Source organism: Gigantopelta aegis, chromosome 14 (genome assembly GCF_016097555.1).
Source record: "Gigantopelta aegis isolate Gae_Host chromosome 14, Gae_host_genome, whole genome shotgun sequence".
Lineage (NCBI taxonomy): Eukaryota > Metazoa > Mollusca > Gastropoda > Neomphalida > Peltospiridae > Gigantopelta > Gigantopelta aegis.
In genome coordinates this window covers 23,217,319-23,236,448 of record NC_054712.1, presented here as the reverse complement: position 1 = coordinate 23,236,448, position 19,130 = coordinate 23,217,319, and the positions used below count along the sequence as shown (strand labels likewise).

The following is a 19,130-nucleotide window of genomic DNA, read 5'->3' as shown; positions in this document are numbered from 1 at the left end:
TAAATACTTTTATGGGTGAAAACTATGCACATGGTTGTTATCACTCTTTCAGTGTACAGTATTATCAGTAACCATGGCTGATTATAAAAACATATTTCATGATTCTTTTTTATACACCTGTTTTTTATACACCTGCATTATGGTATGGCATTTTCATCTATATATCTGTCAGAATGTTAACTTTTCTTGTCCAGATCATATCTCGGATACCGATACATGCCGGACAATCAAACCTTGCGTGCATGAACAACATTGGATGGGTTTGTGTTGAATACTGTTACTAGGTCACTGTGACCTACTTTTCACAGTTTACCGGACATTAAAATGAATTTCTGTCAATGGCATATCTTCATAAAATAGGTTAAAGTATTAATTCAATACATGTCTGTCTTGAAATACTTAATTCAATTAAAACAGAACAGTTTGCTTCATGTTATGTCAGGGCTCGAACTTAAGAATTTGTCTGCCATGACAATTTTTTTTTTAATTGCCATGGGTGAAATAACCCACTGACGGAAATTTTGACCCTGCCTACAGCAATTGTTTTAAAAGATGACATTTGCAGGAAATAAACATGACTGAAAGGTTAATTTGTTGTATGTAGACATATTTTAAATGTACAAATTTTATATACTGGCAGATAATGTACGCTAGTTGTAAACATTTTGCAGTTGTTGAGCAGCTTTATCGATGGCACTTTTGTGCTGTCGGTGATGCTCCTGACCTATGGCAAGTTATATATCAATGACAGCAATTGGCATCGGTGCCGTTGTTAAGTTTGAGCCCTGTTATGTGTAAAACTGATTATGGAATTATGTTCTGGAGTACTTTTCTCGGAAACAAATGCAACAAGAAATGCTTCATTCAAACATTGTCCTCAGAGCTTTATTCCACTAGAATCATTGTGAAACAAACAGTAAGATGCTGATATACCAATTGTGTCAACAGCATTCCAGATGGCATCTTTTTTATGGGACAGACATGTAGGAACAAAGCAACTATATTTACTTGGATAATGATGACAAAAAATGCATATACCACAGTCTTTGATATACCAGTTGTGGTAGTTGTATGCACTAATTTGTTATCTTTTATGAAAAATAATTATGAATGAACTGAAATATATGAAGAGTTCAGGCGCAAAACGCGATATAAACCATTTTCTTTCTAGTTTTTAGTTAAAGCCATTATTGTATGTCAGTAAGGGCTAATCGTAGGCCCGCTGATTTGTTGCAAAACGTGATTGATCCTTATGAAATTGTATTGGGTAAATCCCATTTTTTAAAATCAAAACGCGATATACGCCAATTAAAAAACCCATTTTTACTGAAAATCAAAAATGGATATATCGCGTTTTGCACCTGAACTCTTCATATGTTATGTAGTTGCATACTATGCCAGACAAATCACATATTCTCGACCAAAATGGTGGCCATTTTTAATTTTGGCCATAAAAAAATGTCAACTAACAGAAAACCAGGGGACTTTTAATATGTTGTTCCTAAATACATCGGGGAACTATTCTGAACAGCAAAATAGCTTTGTACCATTTATTCTCTGATTTGGTCCATATTAGACCTAATGCTCTTGGACAAAATGGCAATTTGTTTTATCATCTGCTACATGGATAAAATTAAATGATAAAAGCAAGTAACATAATAATAGGCATTTTAAAATGTTTTTAAGAACTCCAGCAGTTCATCCACCAGTAATATTGTGCTGGGTACCTGTCAACCCCCACGGATACTCATGCATGTGATCCTTTCTGGAAGTAGCTATAAGCATGTAGCAGTTCTTTTGCAGATGTTTTCTTTGAACAATTTACTTTGGAGATGCACAAAAGTCCTATTCAGGCTGGGTCTACTGATTTGTGACTGAGTAGATCTGAAGTTAATAATTTGTAACAAAATCTTGTTTTTCATTAACTAACAGATAATGTATTTACACATAACAGCCCATACAAATATAAACTTAATAAATTTGTCACATCCCATCGTCCTTGTATATATATTAAAAAACCTGAATAGAATTGTTTAGATTTCTGGTGTGTTTGGCCCATGTCAGTATCATTCCCTTGTCAGTTTGGCAACATTTCTTTATTAGTGGGCATGATCTCGACTTGTGTAAAAGCTCTGAGAAGCCTGAGGCACAAGCCACAGCAGTGATCATTATTTCAATTCTTGGTACAGTAATGTTTCTTAGTAATTTACTATTTTGTCTGATTATACAGAAGTTCAAAATATTCGTTGGATTATAGAATTCTTGTGTCAACAGTTTTTTTTTTTTTTGTTTTTTTTTTTTTTTTTCCAACATTTTTCTCTGCATGTCTTGTTTAAAAAAAAAAAATACAATTATTAAAAAAATATATATATATGTATAAAGACAAAAATATTTGTAACCTGCCACCTGAGAAATAGCCTGTCATTGACTGATAATTCATAAACATTTCGACTCCTGGCTATATGACCTTATATAAGTGCATGCTCTAAACCAAAATTTCCACCAAAGTCCTGTTTGTGCAAAAAGTGCATATTGTTCCTTCAATATGACAATAAATATAATTTTCTCTGGGTGATGATAATCTCTTGAGCAACCCAGACAGCAGGATGTTAAATATTATTGTATAAATATAATGTGAAGTGTCATAATGGTTGGGATTGACTCCATGTTTGTTCTTGCAGCTGTATTTATAAATGGCGCATGCAAATGTACACAGTTCTTGCACAGTGAAACTTTTTAATTGAAGAAAAAAAAAAATCAAACATCAAATGAATTTGTGCAAAGAGACAGAAAAATGTTGTGTGGCATCGTATTTCAACATGTAATGTTTTAAATTTATTTTTAATGCTTTTACTGTTCCAGAGAAATTGATTAATGTCGGGTATGGGGTCCTGTGTCATTAACTGATAAATAATATGTAATAAAACTATACTGTTTATGTCTTACAAGTGTGTAACTATTTATATTTACAATGCTTAAACACCTGCGTTTAAGAAAAACAGGCTTCGTAAATTTGGCCCAAAATGTTTATATTATTTGACAAATGAATATTACAATAATTGGTAGAAAATTGTTGAAACTATTACGCCATTCTTTGACATGGAGTCAAAGCGTTTCTGTGGTTCATACTTGCATGAACATACAAATTTTTTTTATCACATGTCAATATAAATCCCTCCCTTATAGGCACCAAAAACACATACAACATAATGATAAATTATGATAAAGCCATCTAGAAAAGGCAATTGTAAGTTATTGTGATGGAGTCCATCAATCAGTAATAAAGCTTTGCATTCATTTTAAGCCAGTGTAAAATGTAAAAGTGAACGTGATCTTTTCATTATACAAGTATAGCTAAATTGGTATAGCTCAAACACTTCAGTATATGGTTTAGTTACTCTGGTACAATTTAAAGTTTAAAATGTAAGTGTTAATGCAAACTGTTTTAGTGAAACTAGTACAAGTCAGAAATGACAGTGAATAAGCAACGGCCTAACAGAATCGTAGACCATTGATGTTTTGATGTCTTGTGCAAGTGCAGATAACTACATTTGTGCCTTATACCAGTATAATTATTGCATGTGTGAATACTTAACATTTAAACCAGTTTAAGTTGTGTAAGTGTGACCACACAGCTATAGTTTTAAATCTACTTCTAGTTTTGTAGACCGATGATCACATATATAATCAATTTTAGCTGTTGGGTTTTTTGTACAGGTACATCCAAGCAAATGATTATTACATTCATACAAAATGTCATGTTTGACTTTTATCTTTTATGGACATTAATGGTGTAGAGCATTTAACCAAAATTATAAAATCCATTATGTTGTATGAAAAGCACTGTTTATGATTACCATCAGCAAATAATCCACACTAAACGTTTGTGTAAATTAGAAGATTTCTCATGGCTTACGATAATTGCTCACTGATTTGTCACTGATTTTTGTCGCCCGACACCCTTAACTCTTAACGACCCTATTTTCTGACCAGTCCCAGAGGTACATTCTGTGACAGCAACCTTTCCTCTGTGGTCAATCTTGAAACTTGGCCTTGACTGTAATTGCATACTAAATACATTCCTGAAGGTTGAATACAGTCTTTTAATTTAATCGCCGACAGTGTGATACAGTTCATTAAGAAAGTGATAGGGTTTTAGGATTGGACCCCATTGGTGGATGTATTAAAGGCTGTGATATTAGTTGGAAAGGAAATGAAAGGTATATATTTTTTTGGTGACACTGTTGGACATTTAAAAAAAAAAAGTTATTTGATCAGGTGTTCATATAGGAATTTTAGCAGGGGGGTCTATACTGGTGAGTAAAGTTTATAGGGGGCTCAAAAAAAGAGAGAAAATTTGCTTGAGCAAGGGGCGTCTTGACATCTTGAATTCACCCCCTGTACACGTACGTGCCTGTTGATGGTTATTTTGAAAATTGTCTAAAATGAATGGGAAACCCTCAACAACTACTTAGGCTACTCCTAGCAATTTGCATCTAGGGATCTTTTGTATGCATGTTCTTATTGACAAGACAGCACATACCACAGCTTTTAGTGCACCTGTTGAGAGGCACAGACTGGGATGGGAAAATAACTTATCTTATGACCCATCGTATCTCAAATGAGTACATCCTAACTCTTAGATGTATATAAGATTTCTCGTGCAGCTTATTGGAAGAGGTTTCTTTTCTAACGGTCTGTTTTATGTTACACACCTAACAGCCACTAATCAAAAGTGCTGAGGTGTCATTAGATAAACATTCCACTCCTTGGGAGGCTTACATGTAAACAGAAGTGTTACATGACTGTACTGGCGTACTGCAGGTAACTGCACACCAGTTAGGTACAACCTCTTAAGATGAGCGCAAGTCTCAAGTGTCAGTGTGTATTAGCATGTTTACCCACCCAAGGCACACAGAATCGTAGTAACCTACCTTGATCCAATACATTTGAAAAGAAAAAAACTCCATGCTTGAGCTTTCTCGGGACACCTGATGCCAGGTCATTGCTCTTACAAACGTGAGGTGTATGATGTTAAACCACTTCAAATCTTGTTTTTCATCTAAGACTGAGGATGGGGGCGTAGTTATAGGAATAATCAGTGGTAATATGCTCATCTGTGGTGCTATGGATCATAGGATGGACATCCCCCATCCCTCAGTTAGTCTAATATTTTGTTGTTGTCCCACTGCTGGTAAATCAAAGGCTGTGGTATGTGCTGTCCTTTCTGCATAATGCATATTAAAGATCCAGAAGGAGTAACACTGTTGCAACAATGACATTCATCTCTAGACCAACCAGTGCTCCACAACTGGTGTAACAAAGGCTGTGGTATGTACTATCTTGTCTGTGGGATGGTGCATATAAAAGATCCCTTGCTGCTAATCAAAAAGAGTAGCTCATGAAGTGGTGACTATGGGTTTCCTTTCTTAATATCTGTGTGGTCCTTAACCATATGTCTGACACCATATAACCGTAAATAAAATGTGTTGAGTGCATTGTTCAATAAAACATTTCCTTCCTTTATCTCTAGACCAACCATCACTGCCATTGCTACTAAATGAAGCAGAAAATGAATAAAGAAATGGGTAATTCTTATACATTAGTGGCAACAATTCCATTGTATACAATTTCTTACAGACAAGGCGATATACACCACAACGTTTGTTGTGCAGCTCCAGTTGGAACAGGAAAACCCAATGACTTGTTTCACTAAGGGAAATTAATTATGTGATTGATTGCACTTCATGTGGAAGCATTACACTTAATGTATTATCCTGTCTGTGGGTTGATGTGTAAAAAAAGTTAACATTTATTCAGGTGGGTTTTGTGTTTTTAACAGTTTAATAATGTTTTAAAAGAAAAACAAAACTGTCTGCATGGGATTATCTAGGATGTATCTTGTACTAAAACAAATTTTTCTGTACACACATTTGAAGTGTGTAATATCATACTACTGACTTTCAATTCTTCAGACCACCTAGACTTAAGTTTGAAACGAAAAACAAAATCATCTCAATTGGGGTTCACCCAGGACATCTGATAACTGGACAAATGTTCCTACAGACTTGCGAAGTGTGTCATAGCACACCACTTAAGATCTTACTAGACCATCCAGACTAAAGTTTTTAAAAGAAAAACTTTTTAAATCCCTTGCCTTGGATTCACCTAGCACATCCAGTGCACGGGCTATTGTCCGTTAAGTATGTGACATCACACCATCACTTAAGTTGTGTTTAACGCCTTAAAGAAAGTAGAATGAAATAATATTTGCTCATCTTAGGGATGGTTGAAAGGTAAACTTTTCCACATTTTTTGTGTGTATGCACAGTAACCTACTTTATAGACCATCAGTTGCTGTATATGAATGAAAAGGATGATGAGTAAGTAAACTGGTTTTATTAGAGGTCATTAAAATGATGTTTTCCATAGGTTTGGCTATCTGCCCATTTGACTGGTATCAGTGCAAATTTTTCATTATTGTGGATGGGTGTGTGTGTGTGTGTGGGGAGGGGAGGGGGTCACCCACAGCCCTTTTTTCTTTCTCTTTTGGAGTTATATAGCAACACAGGCTCTTACTAAATAGCAGCAAAGGTTCATTTATGTTTTCTTACCCCATCCTTAGACAGGACAGCACATGCCATGGCTTTTAATATACCAGTTAATGAGGTATTGTTTAGAACAGGATCCATTGATGCCATTGTCCTTTTGTACTCTACCTGTGAGTTATATCCACCTCCTCCCATGTATATCAAGACACTGAAATGAAAGTTTTGGGGCACCCAGTGGGACGGGAAGAAATCCAGTGCTTTCATTGAAGGCATAGGCATAAGAAGCTGGGCAGTGAAGTGTGTGTGTGTGTGTGTGGGGGGGGGGGGGGGGGGGGTAGTGGGGTCAGGGATGCACTGCTTCTCTTTTGCTGAAGTTAGAAGATAATACATTGACCACCGCCAGTTGAAAATCAGACATTTTTATATTGAATATGACACAATTAATTATGATTATAAAGACCACAGAAATGGAGAGAAAACCCATTGCTGCCACTCCATGGGCTACTTTTTTATTAGCAGCAAGGGGTCTTTTATATGCACCATCCCTCAGACAGGATATCACACAACAAGACCTTTGTTATAACAGTTGTGGAGTACTGGTAGGGACGAGAAATAGCCCAAAGGACCAACTGATGGGGATCGATGCTAGACAGGGCAGGATTTAGCTCAGTTGGATGAGTGCTCCCCTGAGGTGCTTGTGGCGCAGGATCGAACCACCTCAGATCCATTCTGCTCATTGGGGTTTTTTTCTCGTTCTAACCAGTGCACCACAACTGGTCAAACGTTGTGGTATGTACTTTCCTGAATGGAGGAAAGTGCATATAAAAGATCCTTTGCTGTTAATGATTACAAGTCAAAATTACCAAATGTTTGACATCCAATAGCTGATGAATAATTAATTAATGTGCTCTAGTGGAGGTGTTAAACAAAATAAACTTTTTGATGCTAGACTGACCTTGCATCAAACAAACACTTTACCAATGGGATATATCCTGCCCCCACATTAAAATCAGATTAATATATTATAGCTGGTTACCCTGCAGTCTTATGTCATCTTTCGACACCTATGGAAGGCCAATGATCACAAGTGAATGCTATACCGCTGAGCTACATGTCAGAATCTCAGTCCACTATAGCCCTGAAATAAAGCACCTGTTTTGTCATTGTTACATTTTGGTCACGAGCTGTACATTTGATCTGTCATAATGACCCGTTCTCAATGCTTTTTCCAAATGGCTTCATCCACATTTCGTGACTCAATCACAATGTCGCCTGGTACACACTAATATCCGAAGGTGTCGCCCACGTGTCAAATGCCGGTCATCTGTTGTTTTTCATTTTCATCAGTGGGCTACTCCAGTCCTGCGACCTTTGACCTGGTTGCCTCATAATCTCTAGCTATTCTATCCATTTCGATGACTGTACTCTTAAGTTGGAGCTATAGGTCTCACGCTTGAGTTGTTTGTAAATATATACACATACACACACTCACACCCAGCTGAAAGAAAGTGATAGAGAGGCGTCACAGCCGAATGTAGTCAGCAAAGAGTTATTCAATTACTTAGTCAGATTTAGTCAACATAGTGGTATTTTTAGCCTTGTTCGCAGTGGATGTGTCACGACTATGGGTTGGTGGTATTTTTTTTCTTCTGCTGTTCAAAAGGATACAAATCACTGAGCACAAAGACTATTTTTAGGTAAGTTTTTTTGTTTGTATGTGTGTGATTGTGTGTGTGTGTGTGTGTGTGTGTGTGTGTGTGAGTTGTGTGTATGTGTGAGTTTGTGTGTGTGTGAGAGATTGTGTGTGTGTCTGTATGACAATTTGTACATCTAATAATAAACGTATATTGGTGCATATGTGTTGTATACAGAAATATAATGTTATGGATTTAGAATTACAATTTTTTTGTTGCTATATGATTTGCTCAAATCTGATTGGATGACGTTGCTAAAAACCTGAAAGGTTGGGGTTTTTTAATGTAGAAAATTATGTCGTTATGGCAAATAAGACATCATTATGAAAAATGAATCATGGATAGGCTAAAAAAAACCCAACCAAAACCGGAATATATTTTAAACTAAATGCAATTTTATACAATGTGTAACTTGTTATACATCAACAAAGTCACACACAAAAATTACAAACAATTCTTATATATAATATTCAGGGCTAAAAACTGGAAGTAAAATATTGTCCACTGTTGTTTTGTTTTTAAATAGCAGCCCAGAAGAAATATGTCTTGCTAAGAAAAATATGATCTGCTGCAAATAAGATAGCACGGGGTGAAGGGAGGGTTTGGGATAGTTTGTGAAAAATGGGGATATCTGAGATGGTTTTTAGAGCATTAAGCAGTGTGTGATTTTGAGGATCCGTTCATATAGGACTCTCCATTGGCTAGCATACGAGCCCACATAGCTTGTAAAAATTATTTATACAAATTACATCAATTAACATACATGGTTTCATGCAAAACATTTGGTATATCTTCTGTTCTACTGAAGACACACGCAGCAGGGCTCGCTGGGTTGGTGGCGGGCTGTCAGGATTTGCAAGCAGGGAGTCCTTATGACACTTAGATTTTTGAAACCAAAATTGACCCCTGATTAATGGATTAAAATATAATAGAATTATCAGCTAAATAGCAAAAGAAATAAGTGTCCAGACATCTGTCTTTTGAAAAATGACCTGCAATGTTTTTGGTGGAATGAATGAATGAATGAATGAATGAATGAATGTTTAACGACACCCCAGCAATAAAAATACATCGGCTATTGGGTGTCAAACAAATAAGGTGATGATCATGTTTTTGGTGGATTTAGCAGGTGAATTTCTATTTCACATGCTAGAGCTAAAAATGTGGACTGTTTTTCACTTTTCACAGGCTGCTATTTCAAGCACTAATATTTATGTATGTGTGTACATACACATGTACATACAGAAAGAAATGTTTTATTTAACGATACACTCAACACATTTTATTTACGGTTATATGGCATCAAACATGCAGGGCTTTTAGATTATGTTAGGCCCACTTCCATTGCTAGTGATATTCAATGTTGGGCTAGTAAATAAATACTATTGTCATGCCCAACGGCTAGTGAAAAAAAGAGTTGTCAAATGCTGCATTTCACTTTTAAGTCTTTCTGTAAATATGAATATCCTAATCCCCTCACCCCATCTCCCCATCTCCCCTAGCTTAGTGTTTTTAAGTTCTGTATCCCTCTTTAGGTAACATATCTGATTATTACTATTAGTAAAATTGTATAACTTAAAGTAGGACTAGTGAATTTTTAACTGTGGCTAGTAACTTTTTAAAATCACTGATCCCATGGCTAGTGGATTTTATAAAAGTTCTAGAAGGCCTGATACATGTATGAATGTACAATGTATGTGTGCGTTTTTATATATTTTTTATTATAAGGTTGTATTTAAATCTGTATGCAATGATATCTACATGAAAAAGGCTTCAGGGTGCTATTTATAAACACGTGTGTATCCAGTATCTTGTTGACATTTGTCTGGTAATAATGATCACCAATTAGCATCATTATTATTCTGTTGTCATTTCGTTGCTTGACTATAGGTAAAACTCTTCCTGGAACCAATAACTGCTTTCAGCACGTATTACAGAAGCGATCAATTATTTGGGGATTTGACCAGATCCTATCCATCATGGGCTGGTTCTCTTATCGCTTTCTAATGACTGTGAAGGGCTATTTGGCAGACAGATTTATCCGTGTGCGTGTCGTGTAAGAAGCCACAATTTATATGACTAATGATAGCTAGGCATTTTTTCAGTGTGGGACATAAGGAAACCAATTATTGTCTTGTTTTTATTTCCACACTACCACAGGATCACAGCTGTAGATGTAAAAAAAAATATATAATTGAATTACTAGAAATAGATTCTTTGATGCAGTGTCTTGTGACGGACTTATTTAATTGAAAAGGATATAAGATTGGGGAAAATGGTTTTGAGGTTTCAGATTGGTTCTAAATTACTGAAAATAGAAATTTATATCTTGGTTTATATTTGTCCTCGTTTATAGAGATGTTTTCTACAGAAAATTGTTGTGTTGATTGTCGTCATGTTTTAAATATGAGTGAATCTCAATTATCTTTATTTTTATCAGACATGTTGGTCAGCTGTTAAATGAAATTTATGACAGTAAAGTTTACATAGGGTTTTTAAAACCCTCTCTCTACACCCCCCCCCCCCCCCCCCAAGGCCCGCCAACTCAAACAGCCCAAGACCTCTATATACTAATCAAATTAATAGTTGGGGGGAAAAAAAGTGATTTGTAATTGTCTGTGCTAATAGTCACAGAAATGTGGTCTATAATACCAAGAGCCGAGTTTACGAAGCCTGTTTTTCTTAAACGCAGGTGTATAAGCATTATAAATGTATGTAGTTATTCGCATGTAAGATATAAACAGGCTTTGTAAATTTGGCAAAAAGAAAAGAAGAAAAAAGAGAAATAAGCAGACACAATTTTTTTTTTTTTTTTAATTTGGCATCAAATGTTCCCTTATTTCTTTTTTTCAGTATATTAATATCTACTTTGATTCAAGGAAAAAAAGGGTTAACCAGCACAAAATATGGAACAACTCGTGAGTTGTGAAAACAAAACCTTGTTTTCACACACATTACTCGTTGACATAAAAATCATGTTCAAAAAAGCTCATGAAATAGCCTCTATATATTACACAAGCACATGAACTAACAAGTGCAGAATTGGTTTGATTTAGTGGCAATTCATCTCATTTTTTCCATCATGAACATAGAATATTAGTTGTTTTTTTTCCCCATCAGCAGTATCCTTTCTCGCCTACAGGTAATGCTGTAATTGCATTCTCTTGAGTTATTTATATCTGTATTCAAGCTCACCAATTCTGATTTGAAAATCTTCAAGTTTCTAAAGATTTAATATTCTGCAATTTGGCCACCAGCAATCAGAGTTTTATTTGGGATTGATGTACATCGCTTAAAATAGGTTGATTAGAGTTAGTCGCCACTAATACTCTCGGCATGGTGCTATATTTAGTGAGCTAATTGTATTTGCCAGAGCTAATTTTTTTCCTGCTGAGAGTGACCTTTTGATACCTATAGCTTTTAGAAGCACAGCGTTTTCCTCAGTATTAGCCAGTATGTGGTGCATGGTATCTAATTTTCTAATTTTTATATTTAGGTAAGGTAAGTTGTTCATTGGTTACAACTATAGCTGTATTTTGTAAGAAATAAGATTCAGGATTACAATAAATTAAAACTTAACTGAAATGTGATTTTTTTAAAACAAATTTAATTTGTGACAAAAAACTATTGTAGTGGTGTAAAAAAAAAAAAAAAAAAAAATCTGGTTCTTTTTGAAGTATGACATGACTATTATTATGTATTTATTTTGTATGACAACTTTGTTCTTTTATTTTTCAATGTGTTAAATTTCTGTATAGAAAAGGAATATTTGGGTATGAAAAATTAAGATTTTAAAGAAATTTAGATTTTAGAATCACCTGAAACTGTTCCTGTCTAATGTTCTTTGATCAAATAAGTCATAATACGTGCCACACAAGCATGCACATGCACACCTATATGTGTGTACACACACACACACACACACACACACACACACACTTTCTGTCACACACACACATTTTCTCTCACACACATTTTATTTCATTTCAACTTATTTTCGTGCTTATATCCAATTACGGTTCAAGCATACTGTCCTGGGCACATACCTCAGCTATCTGGGCTGTCTGTCCAGGACAGTGGGCTAGTTAGTGGCTAGTGAGAGAGAAGAGGGTTTAGTGACGTTACACCTACCCATTGAGTCATTATAACTTGCTCTGGGTTGGAGCCGGTACTGGGATGCGAATCCTGTACCTACCAGCCTTATGTCCAATGGCTTATAACCACGACGCCATCAAGGCCGGTTCCTTGAAATCAGAATGATCCTGCACTGATGTTGTCACTCACTTGCCTAAGACCCACAAGGGACTACATCAGTTCACTAGTGCCTAACGTAGCTCGTTGAGTATTTTCTAAGTATGTACTGCCCATCTTGGACAGTGCATTACAAGGTTCGCTTGCTCCTAATCAAAGAGAGTATTCAGTGTGGCAGTGACACAGGTCTCTATTCATTATCAGGATTACAGTTCCAGATCTACTCATGTTGACACGTCCCACACCCAGTGATTAAAACAATTCTCTAGGGTGTCGTTAAGCATTGCCTTTCTTTTCATTTATTATGTACAGCATTTGTTAGCCACTGTCACAGGCTGCTGTCTTTCTTCTCTCGGAGACAGAGAGAGCGCTAATCTATTAAATCCTCTTGTCACCCACGTATGGCTTCGTTTAGTGAAATTTCTACTGAATGTAATGGCCTCACGTGGTGAGCTTTCTAAGCCCAAAATAACATGCTCAAATTGTGTATTGATTTTGCGTCCCCGTACATGGTCTATGTTGTAGAATACTTGATCAAAACGTTTCTCCCCATAATTATGGTTGTCTGCCATTACGGCATGTTCCGTTTCCGTCCTCTATAAGTGATAGTCATTGAGCGGTGTTTGATTGGAGACAGTTATCTATAGTGCGGTCAGTATAGTCTCGTTACATACTTTCTATTTGGAGTCCAACAATAGCTGGACATTACTTACAAGTAAGGTCTCACTATATGCTTTCTAATTGGGTGTATTGTAGCTAGTCATCAGTTAGAGTATGGACTCATATTCTTTCTGGCGAGAGTCGTACAACAGTTTTAAGGGGATCTTATTATATACTCTTTGTTCAGTGTTGTATTCTTTATTTAAAGAGTAGTACCATAGATGTACATTCATAACTAAGGTCTTACTATCAGGAACGTGGAGGTGTTTTTTTTAGATTATTAATTTCCTCTTTTTTTGCATAAAATATTTTTTGTATAATAGATTGGATTTGAACTGAAATGCTTAAAAACTACCTTTACTTCAGTATAGTAGAGAATGTTCAGCTTTTAAAAGGTATTTCAGCTTTTATTGATAATTGGTATCACATTCATGCACTATATACTTTCTGTACAATTGCATGCTGAACATATTCAATATATGGGATCTGTCTACATACTAAATATATTTGGAGTATAAAATGAATAATTGTGTATCATTATTGTTAGTACAGGTGGGTTTATCTGTTATTTACATCATGTGCAAGTTTACAAATTTAATTGATAGTTTTCCTTAACTTATTTGGTTACCATCCTAATTATAATAGCTTCTTAAAAGTAAACTAAACTGACAAATAAAATATACAAAAACAACTTACTTTGTGTGTACGTGCGCACATGTGTGTGTGTGTGTGTGTGTGTGTGTGTGTGTGTGTGTGTGTGTGAAATATATACACTAATGGAAAAAAGGTTCTGTACATGTATTAAACAAGGTATATATTTAACAGTATTGAAGGAACAATCAAATTGTTTATTGGCTATTTTAAAGCATTAATTTGCATAATTACATTATGTTCACACGAGTCACATTTACAAATTTTAGTTGATTTAAAAGCTATTGCTATAGGTATGACAGGGCTGAGCTTAACAATGACACCGATGGCAATTGCTGTTGTTGAGATATAAATTGATGTGAGTCAGGAGCATATTCAACAATGGTAAAATGTATATAACATTTTTAACATTTCAAATATGCCTTCATACAGCAAAATAAAGTTAGTTTGTTTTGTTTAATGACACCACTAGAGCACATTGATTAATTAATCATCAGCTATTGGATGTCAAGCATTTGATCAATTATGACAAGTAGTCATCAGAGGAAACCTGCTACATTTTTCCATTAGCAGCAAGGGATCTTTTATATGCACTTTCCTACAAACAGGAAAGCACATACCATGGCCTTTGACCAGTTGTGGGATACTGGTTGGAACAAGAAAAAACCCCTCAATCAGTTGAATGGATATTCTGAGGTGGTTCGATCCTGCAAACCAATCATCGCAGGCAAGCGCTCAACCAACTAAGGTAAATCCTGCCCCTCATGCAGAAAAATAACCTTACAGTCGGTCACTTTTTAAACAAATTGCCACCCATGGCAAATTTTTTGTTTAATTGATGTGAAAGATAAATTCTTAAGTTCGAGACCTGTATGGTATCTGAGATTTTTCTATAACATTTAAGCCATTAGAATTGATCAAAAATTAATTTGGCCAGTTCAAGGATAGGTGTGTGGATGCTCTTGGTACATTTTGTTGACAATACATGTTACACTTCTCAATTAAATTTGTTGTTGTCCGTTGTTCACGGGTTCTGTTGCAAATTACATGGCACTCTTTTACCCCTGGAGGTTTCAGGGATAGCCGGCTATTGATTTTATTAGGCAATAAATGATCCTGTTAGCGTTATGAGATAAACATGTCCTTTACACGAGACGAGGCTGCAGGATCAATAAAGAGGAGACAGCAACTTGTAGCGTTCTCAGCTAAACTGGCTTTGCAAGTCTACATGAAAGTGCTACTTGTAAGTGTTCTACTCTGGGGCCGTTTTACAAGATTATCACAAAAGGTGGTGGGTGGATGTAGGCTTTTGCAGAAATCAGCCAACAATTGATCATTTGCAACAGTCCACAAGATGTTAAATAAAACAAACTTTACTTTTTTTTACTGACACCACTAGAGCACATTGATTTTTTATCTTATCATCGGCTATTGGACATCAAACATATGGTCATTCTGACACTGTTTTTTAGAGGAAACCTGCTGTCGCCACATAGGCTACTCTTTTACGACAGGCAGCAAGGGATCATTTATTTGCACTTCCCACAGGCAGGATAGCACAAACCATTGCCTTTGTTGAACCAGTTATGGATCACTGGTCGGTGCAAGTGGTTTACACCTACCCATTGAGCCTTGCGGAGAACTCACTCAGGGTTTGGAGTCGGTATCTGGATTAAAAATCCCATGCCTCGACTGGGATCCAAATCCAGTACCTACCAGCCTATAGACCAATGGCCTAACCACGACGCCACCGAGGCCGGTCCCACAAGATAGATTTTAAAAATAAAACATAAATTTTAGCAGGGCAGTATCTGTCCTAAAATGATGTTGGTGAGTGTCTGGTTTAGTAAAATCAGAATTGGGGACAGTCCTATATAAGGTGTTATCCAGCTAGACAAAAACGTTATTTTAAAAATAAAACGGGTACATCTCCATATCTTTATGGGTTGAGAGATAGTACCCTGCCCCTATACAGCCCTGTTTAAAGATTCTTCCTGTAGGCTTCACTTTAGGATGTATACCACCAAATCAAATCCCATATATGACATTTAGTAATGTATGTGGCATGCATCATCCCAATCAACATGTACACCATGGATACAAATACTACTACCTCTCACTCTTAATGTAAATCAGAAAAAAAGAGAAGAGGGTTAAGCTGCTAATTTCACACATAACAGGAAGCATATTTGACTACCTTAGTTCCACACAAAAATAGTCATCTTATTTTTTTCAAGACCTCTGCACATGGTTCAAGCACAGTAGTAGCTGGTACATTGACACTAGTTCAAATTAATTACAGGAATGTATTGGTAAGATAAAATAATTTTTTATGAAAATTAACAAACATTGTCACATTTATTACCAATGGCAGGACTGGTAGCGTTAACTGTGGAATGAAAAGTTGTGTGAACTTTGACACGATGAAATACTCGGTACTATTTGGTGTACTGTTACCGTAACACTTTTTAGATACCGTTCTGTCCCATGCTTATGCCAGAGTTTGAGTGTGAGATGGACATTCCTGAACCTTTATTGGATATAAGCATGTTAAATGAATTTAAACAAACAAACAAACAAACCTTTACACACTGCCAACACTTTTGAAATGAAGATAGAAGTCTATCAAAATTATCCAGCCAGTGCACCATGACTGGTACATCAAAGGCCGTGGTATATACTATCCTGTCTATGGGATGGTGCATATAAAAGATCCCTTGCTGCTAATCGAAAAGAGTAGCCCATTAAGTGGCGACAACGGGTTTCCTCCCTCAATACCTGTGTGATCCTTAACCATATGTCCGACGCCATAATATAACCACAAATAAAATGTGTTGAATGCATCGTCAAATAAAACATTTCCTTCCTATCAAAATTAATTGTAGATTGAAAAAGATATCAGCAGAAGTACATCTTCATAAAGAATCATTAAAAATAAATCATCATCTGATCCTGTTTTGAACAAGGCCTTGAATATGGTAGGATAATTGTGCTGTTGTGGCTGTATTGCTCGTTCCGCTAGTAAATTTGGTCGGCTTGAAAAACGGATGTCGTTCCCCTGGGACATTTTGCAGTGTTATTGAGAATTATGCCGATGTGAGTCTTGGTTCTACGGTCTGCTTGATCGAGTGCTGGCATTTCATATATCGACTCGTCCCTCTCTTGTGGATAGTATCTTTCATTATCAGGTGTTGCTTCTGAAAAAGTGTTTATTGTCACTTTCAGTTGCCAAACTGGTTTTATTAATGATTTTTCTTATTGTGGAGGTGTTGGAAATCGGTTCAAATCGAAGGTGTAAGTTTTGGAGAAAAAAAGGTTTTTATCATTCATTTATGTTTATAAAGAGCTAATGTATTTGATGTTAATGTTTTCAGCCATTTTATTTTACAATGTATTAATAAAATGGGGGTGAAGTTTGAATTTTTTGGTTTTATTATGCAGTTAGGTTTATAGATGTGTTTGATGTGTGTGTTATCAGTCATTTTTTGGTAGTGTTTTGATACAATGAAGAAGCTGGGTGCAGCTGAAGTAAGATCTATAATATGAACCAGCAAATGCTTAACTTTTTCCACCAATCCATCCTGTGTGTGTGTGTGTGTGTGTGTGTGTGTGTGTGTGTGTGTGTGTGTGTGTGTGTGTGTGTGTGTGTTCTATGTGTGTGTTCTATGTGTCTGTCTGTCTGTCCTATTCCATTCAGTGGAAAACTTGAAAAAGATTTTAAACCTAATATTAATTTATAATTGAACAAGATGCATTGTGATTTTATTAAACATTTGTTTAAGAACTGTTTCGGTGAAGATTCAAGGTCTCTTGATCATTGGATAGCACAGAACAGTAGACTAGAATTACATATATTCCTTTGTCAAATATTTGTTTGTAGCTTTTAGAGCAACAAGTGATGGGTGGGTGATATCTTCATCTACATTTAGCATAGGACTGGAATTATCATCTTCTGAATCGATAACACTTGATAAAGTCTAGAACTTGGGGAGTTCATTTCTTGATCAACATGTAGCATATAACTATAATTACCTATATTCCTGACACTTAATAGGATCAAGGCTTGGTCACTTCTTCATGTAGCACAGAACTGGAATTACCTATACTCCAGTGTTCGAGATTAACAGTATCCCAATATCCCGGGGATACCGGAATTTAATTTTGAATACCAGACTTCAAAAACCCAGTATCCCACCAGGATACCATATAATGTTGTTTGTTTTTTTAATCCTGTGTTTTGATTTTTCGCTGAAATGGTGAAAATCACCATTTAAGTAACAGTGTCGTCCAAGTTTGTTATGTTATTTATGAATTTTATTTAAGTTTGATACTAAATTCTTAGGTGGGATACCAGATTTTGAAATGTTAGTATCCAACTGGGATATTGCCCAAAATTTTTAATCTCGAACACTGTACTCCTGAAGCAGTATCACTTTGTAGAGGCTTGGTCAGTTCTTCATGTAGCACAGAACTGGACTTACATGTATTCCTGAAGCAATATCACTTCGTAGAATCAAGGCTTGGTCAGTTCTTCATGTAGCACAGAACTGGACTTAATGTATTCCTGAAGCAATATCACATCGTAGAATCAAGGCTTGGTCAGTTCTTCATGTAGCACAGAACTGGACTTACATGTATTCCTGAAGCAATATCACTTCGTAGAATCAAGGCTTGGTCAGTCCTTCATGTAGCATAGAACTGGAATTACCTGTATTCCTGAAGCAGTATCACTTCGTAGGATCAAGGCTTGGTCAGTCCTTCATGTAGCACAGAACTGGACTTACATGTATTCCTGAAGCAATATCACTTCGTAGGATCAAGGCTTGGTCAGTTCTTCATGTAGCATAGAACTGGAATTACCTGTATTCCTGAAGCAATATCACTTCGTAGAATCAAGGCTTGGTCAGTTCTTCATGTAGCACAGAACTGGACTTAATGTATTCCTGAAGCAATATCACATCGTAGAATCAAGGCCTGGTCAGTTCTTCATGTAGCACAGAACTGGACTTACATGTATTCCTGAAGCAATATCACTTCGTAGAATCAAGGCTTGGTCAGTCCTTCATGTAGCATAGAACTGGAATTACCTGTATTCCTGAAGCAGTATCACTTCGTAGGATCAAGGCTTGGTCAGTCCTTCATGTAGCACAGAACTGGACTTACATGTATTCCTGAAGCAATATCACTTCGTAGGATCAAGGCTTGGTCAGTTCTTCATGTAGCATAGAACTGGAATTACCTGTATTCCTGAAGCAATATCACTTCGTAGAATCAAGGCTTGGTCAGTTCTTCATGTAGCACAGAACTGGACTTACCGTATTTG

The 19,130-nt window shown here is 36.1% G+C and overlaps 1 protein-coding gene across 3 annotated transcripts in view; it reads left to right on the top strand.

Moving 5' to 3' along the window:
• Positions 1–19,130, top strand: part of LOC121388252 (protein spire homolog 1-like) — a 157,466-nt gene that overhangs the window by 100,082 nt on the left and 38,254 nt on the right. The gene's annotated exons all lie outside the window — the stretch shown is intronic.